This window comes from Balaenoptera ricei, chromosome 11 (assembly GCF_028023285.1).
Source record: "Balaenoptera ricei isolate mBalRic1 chromosome 11, mBalRic1.hap2, whole genome shotgun sequence".
Lineage (NCBI taxonomy): Eukaryota > Metazoa > Chordata > Mammalia > Artiodactyla > Balaenopteridae > Balaenoptera > Balaenoptera ricei.
In genome coordinates, this window is record NC_082649.1 from 84,630,769 (window position 1) to 84,643,655 (window position 12,887).

Here is a 12,887-nt window from a genome sequence, read left to right on the forward strand (position 1 = left end):
TGGAATCCTATAAAATTCATCTTTTTATCTCTTGCTTCTAGTAAGGAACTTGGCATGTAGTAGGTGCTCAGAAAATATGTGTTAAATTATTAAGGAAAGAAGGAATGACTATTCTGGTGGAATCTTGAACTCTCCCTTATTTTTTCCTACTTGTGTGTGAGTATTTGTGTGTATATGGTTGGATGCATGTGTATCTGTATGTGTGTTTATAAAAAGGAGATACCTCAAATGGAGAGTGGTATAAACACTAAATTGTCACTGTAACATATGCACGTACATATGTGTGTATCTGTGCAGTATCTTTGGGTAGATATTTGACTGTATTTGATATTTGACAGCCATTACATTAATCAAAATGGTCCAAAGAACATAACTTACAAAAGCAGTAAAAAATTAAATCCCTAAGGTTTTCAGTCACAGCATGAGGTTTTTGGGTTTTTTTTTCTATAGATTAGAAAATACTATAGGTGTGGCCTTGAGGATCTGAAAAGGAAACTTCACTTAGCAAATAGGGAAAGGCCTTTTGCTTTCAAATCTTTTGATAACAAGAAAAAAATTCACTTCATCTTTGCAGAAGGGAGAAAATAACACCAGACAAGCAATTTTTCCTTTCTTTAGGATAAAAAGAAGATGAATTATTTTGTTAACAGTTTGTATAAATTAATTGGATTCTCCAAAGATAATGTCCTCAAAGCATTTAGGGAACCCTCTTGGCCCACTGTTTCTTTCTCTTTCCCGAACTTTATATAATAAAATTCCAGAGAAAGAGAAGAGAAAGAATATTATCACAGCAATTTTCTCTCAGAAGATGCATAGATATGCAGAGTGATCTGCTTACTCATTAAGTGAATCCATCCTCCATGCAAGGAAGGAGACCAACCAAACTTCCCCCTCAGTCTAGAAGGGAGGACGACCTCCCCTCAGCAAAGGCCATTGTTCTGTTGTTAGAATTACCTGTGTTTACCTTTACTATGCCCTTACTAGACCTTCACTTCTAGGCATGCTTCCTTTATACCCAAGAATAAATACAAACTGAGTCTTTGTACATCCAAAGGGTTTTTCTGATTTCGCATTCATGTGGATGAAGAATGGACCTATTGAGTCATATGCTTTGAAGTGAATAAATGCCAGCTTCCAGATTTAGATGAATTGCCACACGGGGTCAGGGGTTGGGGCGGGGGGGGGGGGGGGGGGGGCGTGGCGCGGACGGGGAAAGGGTTTCAATGCTCCTGAAATTGACAACAGATCCTGGATGAGAGTCAGCAGGCCAGCAGGTCATCCTTCCCACTGAATAAATATTGTGTAGGTATTCAATCAATATTTGCTGATCAACTAGGCAAGAATTTTCTGTCTTTAAAAAATGCAAATATTGGTGGGAAAGCACCACATTAAGCCTTTTTTTATACCTAATGGTGATGAAGAAAGAGCACCAGGGTAGGAGTAGGACGCTGGCGCTTTCAGCGTCTCACGTTAAGCTGTCAATTGCAAGGCTCCAGATGAGAAAGTTGGAGGGAATCAACGGTTTTCATATCGTTCCTAGCAGCTCCGAGGAGGTGATCTATGCATTCCACAAATAGTGAAGTATATTCTGCCAAATAAAGATGCTTTAAGCTGCCCAAGGAATTGATTCATTGACTTCATCCATTTGATAGAGCAAGAAGCTGTACAAAATCACCTTTGTATATTTAAAAAGCCCTCTGCTAAAGCTATTTGAAAACTTTCTGGATGATTTCATAGATGAAGAAGGCAAATAGCTTCACAGACCAGGTCGTTAACAAAAATAATTGGATCAGCCTAGAGGCCAGACATTATAAAATGCTGAAAACTGTGGCAACTTGAGAGCATATGCACATCTAGAGGACACAGCGCATCCTTAGCTACACCTGAGATGGGCTCAAGGTGACCAGATCATCTGATATTTCAAGGCAAGTCAGAAACCTAGAATTTTATCTGTAATTTCTTTATCTTTTAAATGTCAGGTGGGCCAAACAAAACTTGATTCAGGGATATATCCCACCTGCAGGCTGTCAGTGTGTGACCTCAGATAAGACTATCCCCAGCTCCAACATTTTATGATTCCTAATGAATTTATGCAAGCACAGTGGAGAGAGGTGGAGGCGATGGGGCTAAAAGGGGAACTTCTATGCAGATCTGTTTTGGCCTGCTTTAAAATTATGCCCACAGGTGAGTCTTACTCTGAGTTATAACCGACATACTAAAATGCTGTGTGTCTCTGAGCCTTTTATATGCAGCTAACTGGTATTACTGGGGGGTCTGATAAAATTAGTGGTACGAGGCCAATGGCCTAAACAGAGGTCTCATTTGAATCTTGGCTAAAAATCAATTAACTTTCCTTTAGATTAAGGCTAGGGAGAAAGAGTAATCTGTAAATGTAATAAAACCGAGGGAAGTATCAGGCAGCATAGTGATGCCTATATAAAACCCTTTATTTAATACTTTATTAAACTTCTCAAAATCTAGTCTGTAGTCCACTAGAGGGTTATAAATTTTTCTCGAAACCCAAGGGGTTTTGTTTTTGCTGTTGTTGTTATTCTTTTGGGCAAATGATTTAAGATTTTATGTACATTCATTTTGTATATGAACATAGGCTACTTATTAGTATACCGACTGAGTTATCATTCTACTAGAACGACACGTAACTAAGGTTTACTGAGCTTCCTTAATTCAGTATTCTGCTAAGAAAACTGGCTGTAGCTCTTGGAAACATTGCAAAGTGCCTGCATGCAAATAATTAGAATTCATGCAATTTGGGGAAGGATAATTTGCTATCAGTGCATCTTGAGTGTTGTTTGAGTTGTTAGTGATTTTCCATTGCTGTGGTCCTTGCTTTTTAATTATAAATTAGTGTTGCTTTAGTTTCATCATTATCAATTAAGTTTGCTGTGGGCTGTTTCATTAACCCTATAGTCTGTAATGATGCATATTTGCATATTTAGGCCTTTAAATTTGCTAAGGATTAGACTTAGAGATATTCTTGAGTTGTGGTTCAGAAATGGTTCATCCATATTCTTATTGTAAAACATGTATATGTAATCACTCTCAAACTTATTTGTATGGTGATACTTGTCTAGTGACATTGTTTATATACTGCCCATGAACCTATGCAACATAAATTCTCAAGGAGTAACATTTTTGGATTATTTTTATGTCTGTAGGGCATCGTTTTATAACATATTAGCATATTAATAAGCTTAACTTATTTTATAAAAACAATGAGTGATTCATGAGTGATTCATAAATGCATCTTTCCAAGTATTTATTACCTAAGTATTTATTATCTAAATATTTTCCTACTGAAAGTGGAAACAGGTAGGAATTGGATATTTCACCTCCTTGGGGTGCTGTAATCAGGAAAATTTGAACATCACTGTTCTATGAAGAAACTGTATCTAGAGACCAGCCCTACTGAAACTCTGAATTAAAAAATGTGTGAGATGGCAAAAAATTTTTAAAAGCCCATTTTTTCTGAAATAAACTAAGATGTAAAACAGGAGAAGATATTGTTTGGAAGCTTCTCAGATGAGACCTTATTAACTTGAATTGTTTTTGTATCTTCTTAAATCTCTTTATCTGATGAAAAAGCAAGATGCCATGTACTGGACATGTGCTTGAGAAACTAGGTCACTGGGTGAACATTTGTAGGGCAACATTTTTGACAGCTAGTCCCAGGATCGTTTAGAATTAAAAGCAGATTTATGGCATACACATGCTGCCAGTCTCCAACCCTCTATCTATCACAGGCCTAGGGAATCAATCACAGTGTTTGTTCCCGCAGAGCCTAGATGTGATTTCAGAAACTTTTTCAGTCCTTCTCTGGGCACCACCTATCAATTGATTGACGCAGGCATGCAAGTTGAGAGTCTTTGACTGTCCCTGTTGGTTCATTGACTGACCATCTCTAGGATCCCTCTCCTATCCAAAAATGCATGCCATGAAACATTTCATTTAAAAAATAAGAAAAAGGTCCAAAAGTGTGATTAAATCAAATTTAAATGGCCACAAATGTCTAGTAACTATGGTTTAAAATAGTGGATCTTTAGCAATTCTCTCAACTGCTAAGAGTTGCAGAACTTTCTTTTTATTATGTCCAGAAATTTTTGATTCCTTTCCCTATTCTCCTCTTACTCTATGTCAGTGATGCAAAGCTGCTTGTTATAAGAGCTCTAACCAAGCAGGTGCTCTTGATCGTAAAACATGAAACAATTCACTCTGATGAGAGAGGATTTGGGAAGCCCTCATAAAGGACTGGATTTTGTGTTGGGCTTTGAATGTTGGGTAGGAATTGAGTTTGTGGGAGAGGATCAAGGGGTAGCATACCGAACTGGAGGGAACAGGACAATTAAAGTCTTATTGGCAAGTAAGGGGGGACGAGGTAGGGCAGTGACCTAAATGTCTATATGCCCTAAGCTAGCTGGAGAAACTTTATATTATTGCAATTAAAGGGAAAGCAAGATTTTATTGTTGTTGTTACTGTTTTGTAATCTAAAGGCTGCCTTACCAATGTACACTGATGATCACAGATGAACAGCTAGTTAAAATGGAAGAAAGAAGCCCTGTTTCCACAATTTGAGTCTCTGTGGAAAGCAAGTCAGTTAATTAACAACAAATGCAGCAACTGTGTTCTGGCCAGACTCTCTGGGTCCCATGAGGCCCTTCACACCTTTGAATTATTGTTACCTTTGTGTAATACAAGACAACATATGTTACTACCGTTGATTTTTAAAATCTGGTTATTATATTAGAGGAAACTGCATATCTCTAAATCAAATCCTAAGGATAATAATTTTTATTTTTAATATACAACAAATTTAATATGTTATTCAACAAATGTTTATGGTCCACCTACTAGGTGCAGAAAACTACGCTTCCCACTAGTAATAGCAATGCCTCTTTAGTATAATTACTGGTTTAACACTGCCTTTCCTGATCAGATCATCAATTCTGTGAGGGTGGGGAACCCAGCAGTCTGGGGATGCCTGACTCAGTGTCTGGCTCATGGTGAGGGTCAAATAAATACTTGAATGAATGAATGATCCTAAGCATTTGATGTTTCATTGAATCTTTACAGTTACCTTATGAGTTAGAACATCTTTCCATTTTACTCATAAGGAATATCTTTTTTTTTTTTTTTTTTAAATTATTTTATTTTATTTTTTTTTTTAAATTTATGGTTGTGTTGGGTCTTCGTTTCTGTGTGAGGGCTTTCTCTAGTTGCGGCAAGTGGGGGCCACTCTTCATCGCAGTGCGCAGACCTCTCACTATGGCAGCCTCTCTTGTTGCGGAGCACAGGCTCCAGATGCGCAGGCTCAGTAACTGTGGCTCACGGGCCTAGTTGCTCCGTGGCATGTGGGATCTTCCCAGACCAGGGCTCGAACCCGTGTCCCCTGCATTGGCAGGCAGATTCTCAACCACTGCGCCACCAGGGAAGCCCAGGAATATCTTAAAGAATAAGATAATTGATTTGTTCAAGGTCATCTAGCTTGGGAGGGTAAGGTTGAGAATTTTGTTGGGTCCTGAGTAATGGCTCAGGTTCCTGAGTCTCTACTGTGTATAGTCTCTGCTATGGACGGTTCCTTCCCATATGACACGTGATCTGTATCACAACCCTACGCGTCAGTTCTGTTATCCTCATTATATAAAACACTGCAAACTGTGGATAGTAATTAAAAGCTGAGAGGAAAACTTCGGTTATGCCTTGACTTTCAGTCAGGTGCTCTTTCCATTGCAACCAAGTACTACTTTTAGGAATATCAGCAAGTTAGTCTTGGTTTAATTTAATTACAAAACAGATTTCTATGTTATGGGGCGTTGTTCTACATCAGCAGGCAACTAACTGTGTCTTGGGCTTGGCTATATCATGCAATAATTTTAATTTAATGTGGCTGAATAATGCTTTAGTCTTAATGTTGCTTTGCAAACAGGTCTGGCTGAGAGCATACTTTCGTTGCTTATTGGATTAACAGCACCTCATTTTCAAGTATTTTTTACAGAACTATTGTCTCCTGATAAGTTTTTTTAGACTTTGGAGGCCCTTTCTGTGCTCTAGGCGAGGAAGCAGCAGCATAGGATAAACTTGCATTTATTAGACTCAGTCTTAGTGTAGTTTTTCTGTTTTACTTAAAATGAAGTTACAAATCATTCACACTGGAAAAGAATTCTCTCTAACGGCAATTTAACTTTCTGATAAGATTTTTTGGCATTTACCATGTTGAGACTTAATAAATTATCTAGAATGTTGTAAAGTGGGCTGACCTTTCGGGTAAGTGGTTTGATCATTTGCAGCAGTATTTTTTGCTAAAATATGGAATTTGCTGTCTTTCAAATAAAACTTGCTAGACCCGTAACTCAATAACATGTTTGGTAGAAATTGCTTACATAATCAGACCTGAAGTCTCCCTTTCACATTCCTCTCATCATCAGAACAAATCCTCTTGTTTGTTCTAAAATATGCCCATGGCCAGTGATGGCAAATTCCTGACACACAGCCCACTCTTCCTATGATCATGCGTTGTGGACATGACTGCTAATCACTTATGGCACTCTTTGTACTTTTACCCACACTCACCCTGTGAACCCTTCCAAGCACAGTGCTCCAATCCCTGAGTCGTTAAACAAGGTAGTATTTCAAAAACAACCACAATAACCACTGCCAGAACCATCATCGTTCAACACCTACAATGTCAAATACTGTGCAGAGTGCCTTCCCTGGACTTACCCGTTCAATTTTGAGATGAGACGAGTTGTCCATTCTTGATCTAGGCTGTTTTTATACGTAACTGAATTGCAGGTTCTTTGCCTGACCTCACCCTCATTGTCACCAGTGATTCTTGGCCAAAGAAGCTGTAGGAATTAGAGCAGTCTGGTGTACCAGGCAAACCAGGGGCTCCCGTCCGAGGTATACCACTCTTAGCTCCAAGTGTGGGCAAATCATGGTAACTCTCCCTGCCACACTCATAAAATGGGGATTCCTGTTTATATAATTCCTACCTTTCAGGCTTGAGTAAGGTATAGAGATGGTGTCTGTTTATATCTGACATAGAGTAGGTATCCAGCACAAGGCATCTCGTTATATTGTCATGTACATATATGAATGTCAAAGCAAAGATGATATAGAAGGACTGCTTTATACTAACACATATACCCATAATATTTTATTCTATAAAAATGGTGCATATAGCAACTTTACAACTTAGACTTATTTAGTCACTTTATGATCACATCTGAGACTTCTGACAATAAAATCCATCTACTCAGAACAGACAAAAGATAGGGATTTTATGGCTAGTCTCTACTCTGGAATACGTAAGGGTTAGCCATGAGTTCTAAGTCAATATGACCAGGTCAATACTCACAGTATCCTTCCTTTCAACAGCAGGTTGTGTAGGTAATTACTGATGAAGGTGCTCTAATCAATAAGTTTGGTAGTCTGTATGCTGCCACATAATAGGGAAGTTTGGTTAATTAATTTAAACATCTGGCCAATAATTCATTAACAAGAAGTGGTCCAAAAGTCAGCATTGGTGCTTTGTGATTCTCAGAATGGGTTATAATTCTATTAAAACTCTATTAAAATAGCCACTAGTCAACTGAAATCTTATACGATTTATCCATACTTCCTCAGGTGTTTCTTTTTCCATTAATAGTGTTGCCCTTACAATAACCCTTCACCTCTATCATAGGACCCAACAGCTAAAGGAAGAAACCCAGGTATATACTGATAAGCACATTAGTACCTAAATGTCCATGGGTTTCATCCCAGGGTACCATTTTTGTGTACTCTTATGTGTACCCTATATTTTTACTCTGAATACAAAATGATGTCTTTGTGTATCAGTGACTGCTTAAGTAGCATGGTGTCTAATGTTTTGAGCCTTAGCAAAAGCAACAACAAAAAAATGAAGTGCCAATGGTCAGTTTCTTACGTTTTAAGACTCCAGGGAATTTGAATTAGCATGAGAGAATAGCCTATACAGTTAGAAGCATGGATTAAAGATATAAGATGATGATAAATTTGCAATTAGTGTTTCAGAGTCCCTTAAGAACCATATCTAACTTGCAAGAGCTCTCTACTGAAGAGGTCAAAGCCTTACAGAAGTCTTGACGAATCATTTGATAAAACTTTATTATCTCTTTTTTACTGTTCTCATTAACATACTTCAAAAATGCTGTTCAGTATTTCTGGCGAGCAGAGCATCAGACTAATTTTACAGTAGTGTAAAGGATTTATTAATTATAATCTTTTCATGAGCCTATTTATATTCAATTGTGACATTAATAGGTTGCCAAAACAAACTAGAGTTAATTGTATTTAATTAAATTGTTGAAAACGTGTAAGGGTAGTTTATTATTATTGTAAGCAGAAAGCTCTATTGATGTACTTATTTGTGTGAATAAGATCTGGTGTAAAGTTCTTTCTAGTGGGTATGGTAGTATTCATCAACAGAAAGCAATATAAAAATGCTAATTTGAGAAAGTTGTCATTATAATAGAACATTTGGAAGTGGAGGCTTCACGTAGTGTTTGTCATCTTATAGCCAGTGTTAGATAAATATAGTGGGGTTCCTGCCAAGACAGACATTACCCTGTTGTCCTACTAAAGCACCCTGAGGAGCTCCAAGACCATCTATTCATCCCCTTCCTTCCTTGGAGGGGTTATTTGGTGGAGGAAAGGTCTAAGATCTGAGTCAAGTCTTCCATGAAAAAAAAATGCTTTAAATGAGACCGGGAAAAGTAGAAAGGGTCAGACCAAGAGTTAGGGATGGACTTCGGACAGCAAAGAATTCCAGGTAAAGATAACAGCATTATGAAGGTCTGGAGTCAGAAAGGAAGATGCATTAGAAAAATGTGAAGGTCAGAGAAGATCAGGTAAAAGGCACTCCTTTGTCATGGATTAGTGCATGTAAGTGCTTTGAAGATAGCAGGAGACAAAGAGTGTAAGCTGCTTTTAAAAAGTTAATTTAGCACTCCTGGTCCTTGATTGTGTCTAAGATTTATCAGTATATACACACTAAATATAGATTTTTACTATGTACTATGTGCCTGGCACTGTGCTAAGAATTCTGTATTATTTCATTAATCCTTACGCTTACCACTGTGAGGCAGCTACTTTGTTCTCTTCTTTCTACCAGTGAGGGAAATAAGGTTCAGAGAGTTTGAATAACTTGCTCAAAGTGCACAGCTAATAGGTAGTGAAGCTAGGATTTGAACTAGGGTAATCTGGTTCCAGATCCCATGCTCTTAATGACTATAATACTAAAATTCTTCGCCTCTCCCAGTATCATTAGTTTTAGTTGTGATGGACAGAATTAAGAAGGAAATGAATGTGTTTCAGAGTAGGCTAGGTGATGCTATGATAACCAATCAGCTCCAAATTTCAATGGCTTAAGGCAATAGAAGTTATTTCTTGCTTGTGGTACTGTCCCCTGGGGTTGGCTGGAGTCTGTGCTCCATGCTATTTTCAATCCAGAATTAGGAGGAGCATCTACTATTCATCATGGAAGAAAAAACAGAGTCTGAACATAACATTAGCAAATAAATGCTTCAGCTTGGAAGTGACACATGTCACAACTCATCGGCCAGACCTGGTCTTGTGGTTCAACCCAATGGCAAGAGGCTGCAGAGTGCAAGCCTACCATGTTCCCAGAAGGCAGATAGCAGGAGATGTTTGGTGAGCAGCATTCATGGTAACCACAAAATGCCTTAGTGGTTAGGAAATAATATTTTTTTTTGTTGCAGTACTCTTTCATTCTTAGATATCCAAGCTTAGATATCTTCGTTTATTTTAGTATTTGGATAAGACTCCAGAAATTTCAGTTATTCAGTCTATAAAGAAGAGAGTAATCCAGTTAGTGAATCCAAAAAGCAAAACAAAACCAAATGCAATGTGACACCAAGCATCCAGTTTTGTTTTGTTCCGTTTTCACACAGCTGACTTTTGAATGAATAGGTGTCACAAGACCCAGTTCCTCATGTAAGTGAATGTGAAGCAAACCTTCGGGGCCATGGGAGATCCTGCACTTTCCTCCACTGAGTCCTTTCCTATAGCAATCACCTAAGGCTCTTGCTTGCTCACTCTCTCCCCTTCCCTCCCTCCACCCTCTCATTTGCGTGAGTCTAATCTGTGAACTGATCCCTGTTTTAAGAAGAATTGCTGCCTGTGACGGAAAGGTCAAAGCATTCAATACTCTACCATCTGGGATGCTGCTCTTGGCTGTAGATGAAATATTTATATGGCATATTTAGTAAGTAGATGTTATTTTTATGTTATCCTAGGTATTTTTTATTCTTCTTATTTTCATTTTCAGAACTGTATCTGTTTCTAGTTGGCAGGCGGAGAAATCAGTTATGGATCAAATGCACCCATTTGTCATGGATTAATGCTTAAAATGCTCTGATGACAGCAGGAGAGAAAGGTTTGTAAGGATGGACGCTGACTTTGGAAGAAAAAAAATTAATGAAGCTAGGAAAACAGTGATAGCAGAGAACATTGCAATTGCAGGCGCTAAATGACTTATTTTCAAACCCTAGGAGTATGGTAATATTATTCCTCTCCTCCTTCCTTTAATGAAGCACTCTCATAATCCATAGTGACCCCAGCTGAAGAAAAGTTGTTTTAAGGAGAGTTAGGCTTCCTGGGAGCTGTTATTTAACAAACAGGGTTTTTTTTTTCTTATTAGCTAAAAAAGTGTGTGTTGATGGGCAGAAAAAACTGTAATTCACCACTGTGTGTCTAAAGGAAGAGAAGAAAAAGATAGGAAGACTAGCTGGGTCCATCAACACTTTTGTCACAAATGTCATTAGCAACTGTTGTTTCCCATGGATGGTTCAGGAAGACGACACACATATCAGGTTTAGTTCTGTTAAACTTGGCTTTGGTATCTAACCTCCCACCTCTTAGAGGTGGAATAAGGCTGAGGGAATTATTTTGTCAGGATTTTAAAGAACTTTCCAGACTGTCTCCTTGGTACATGCATGCATGCGGGCACAGACACACACACACACTCCATTATACATCGTTAAATTACTGAAAAATCATACTTAGGTAACTTAAGAGTTAGAAATTACTTTAGCAGTTGTCTAGACCAAGGTTTCATGAGACACTTCATTTGCCTCAAATACGTCACCTGCCAAGCGGTTGTGGATTCACTGGTTGGGTCCTCCGAAGTATTGTTTTGGGGCATGCTGAAATTGGGACTCCTTTTTTGACCTAGGTAAAATTCTTTTAATCATAAAACTGATCTGCCCCCATCCCCAAGCCTCTTCCATCCATAGTTTTTTTCATCTCAGTTAATGGCAATTCCATCCTTCCCATCCTTCTCATCAAAAACCTAGGAATTGCCCTCCACTCCCTTCTTTCTCTCAAATTTCATGTTCAGTCCATCAGCAAAACTATTACTTCCCTGAATGAATGTATGCATATGTATAACTGAATCACTATGCTGTACACCTGAAAGTAACATTGTAACTCAACTATTCTCCAATAAAATAAAAAAAAAAAGACTATTACTTCCCTAACTTCAGAATATATCCAAACTCCAGCCACTTCTCACCTTTCCCCTATTGCCTCTGGGACAGCTCTTCCTACTGTCTTCCTTGCTCATCTCCTACATCCCCACTGGCCTCCTTGTTGTCCCTTCAAAGACAGATACACTTCTATGTTTGTTGGTTATTGCTCTGCCTGGAAAGCTCTTCCCCAGATATCTACATGGAATACATTCTCGCCCCCTTCAAGTCTCTACTCGAGTATTGCCTCCCCTGTGAGGTCTCACATAACCACTTTATATTAATTGTTAATTTCACCCTCCTCCCAGCACTTCAGATCCTGTACCCTGCTCTCCTTTTGAGGTAGCATTTGTTGTCTTTTAACATAATACGTCATTCCCTTATTTGTTAACATTATTATTTGTCTCTCCCCATTAGAATCTAAGTTCCACAGGGCAGAGATTTTTTTTTTTTAATCAATTTTAGTCCCTGATGTATCACAGGGCACAAAGAAGGTCCTTAAGACACATATGTTAACTAAATGAATAAATAAATAAAAGAAATTTTAGGACCTCGTGAGATGGAGATCATTCCTTCTACTCCCCATCAAATGTTACATAATATGTATTCACATACTCCCCACTACAGGCCTCAGCCCTGTGCTGAAAAGGAAATTCTGTGCTAGCTTCAGTGGTCCTGGTCCCCTGAACTGGCATGACTCTGTTGGCCACAGGAGTGAGCACAGGGGTTGGCCTGAAGCCCACAGTCCATGGCCAGACCCTGCAACAATAACTTGAGGAAGTAGGAACATTTATTATCCCAATTTTCCAGATGAAGAAATAGAAGCTCAGAGAGGTTAGGAATTTGCCCAACGTCACACAGCTAGCAAATGACAGAGCTAGGATTCAAACCCAGATAACAGTTTATACTCCTGACTACTGCCCTAACTCTTGCTTGTGTGACCTTGTTTCTGGAAAGGGGTACACAGTTATCTTGGGATGTCACTCTTATGGAAAATGAACAATATTCTCAGACTTTTTTGAGTCTCCTCTAAGACCTGGGATGTTTTACCTTTTATGGTAGCCTTTTTCAATACCGGATAGCTGAAATGATTCGATTTCTACCCCACCATGATGCTTAGCAGAATCCTGGGGAAGAACATCCGGATGGTTTTTAGTTTTGTGGCAGCCTTCAGAACAAGCTCAGTATGTCTTCTGTAAAAGAACCATTTAGATGTAAAGACCATATATCTCTCCTAGGTCATCCTTTTCCAGGCTAATTGATTGTCATGTGAATTAGTGCGGCTGTGAGCTAAGCCAGGACTATTGCTTGTGGAACCCCAATTTTTATTTAAACAGCCCAAGGTCACAGTAGCTGTTTTGGCA

General features: G+C 38.6%; 1 protein-coding gene across 1 annotated transcript in view; it reads left to right on the forward strand.

The window, feature by feature from the left end:
- Nucleotides 1-12,887, forward strand: part of TAFA1 (TAFA chemokine like family member 1) — a 473,022-nt gene that overhangs the window by 6,481 nt on the left and 453,654 nt on the right. The gene's annotated exons all lie outside the window — the stretch shown is intronic.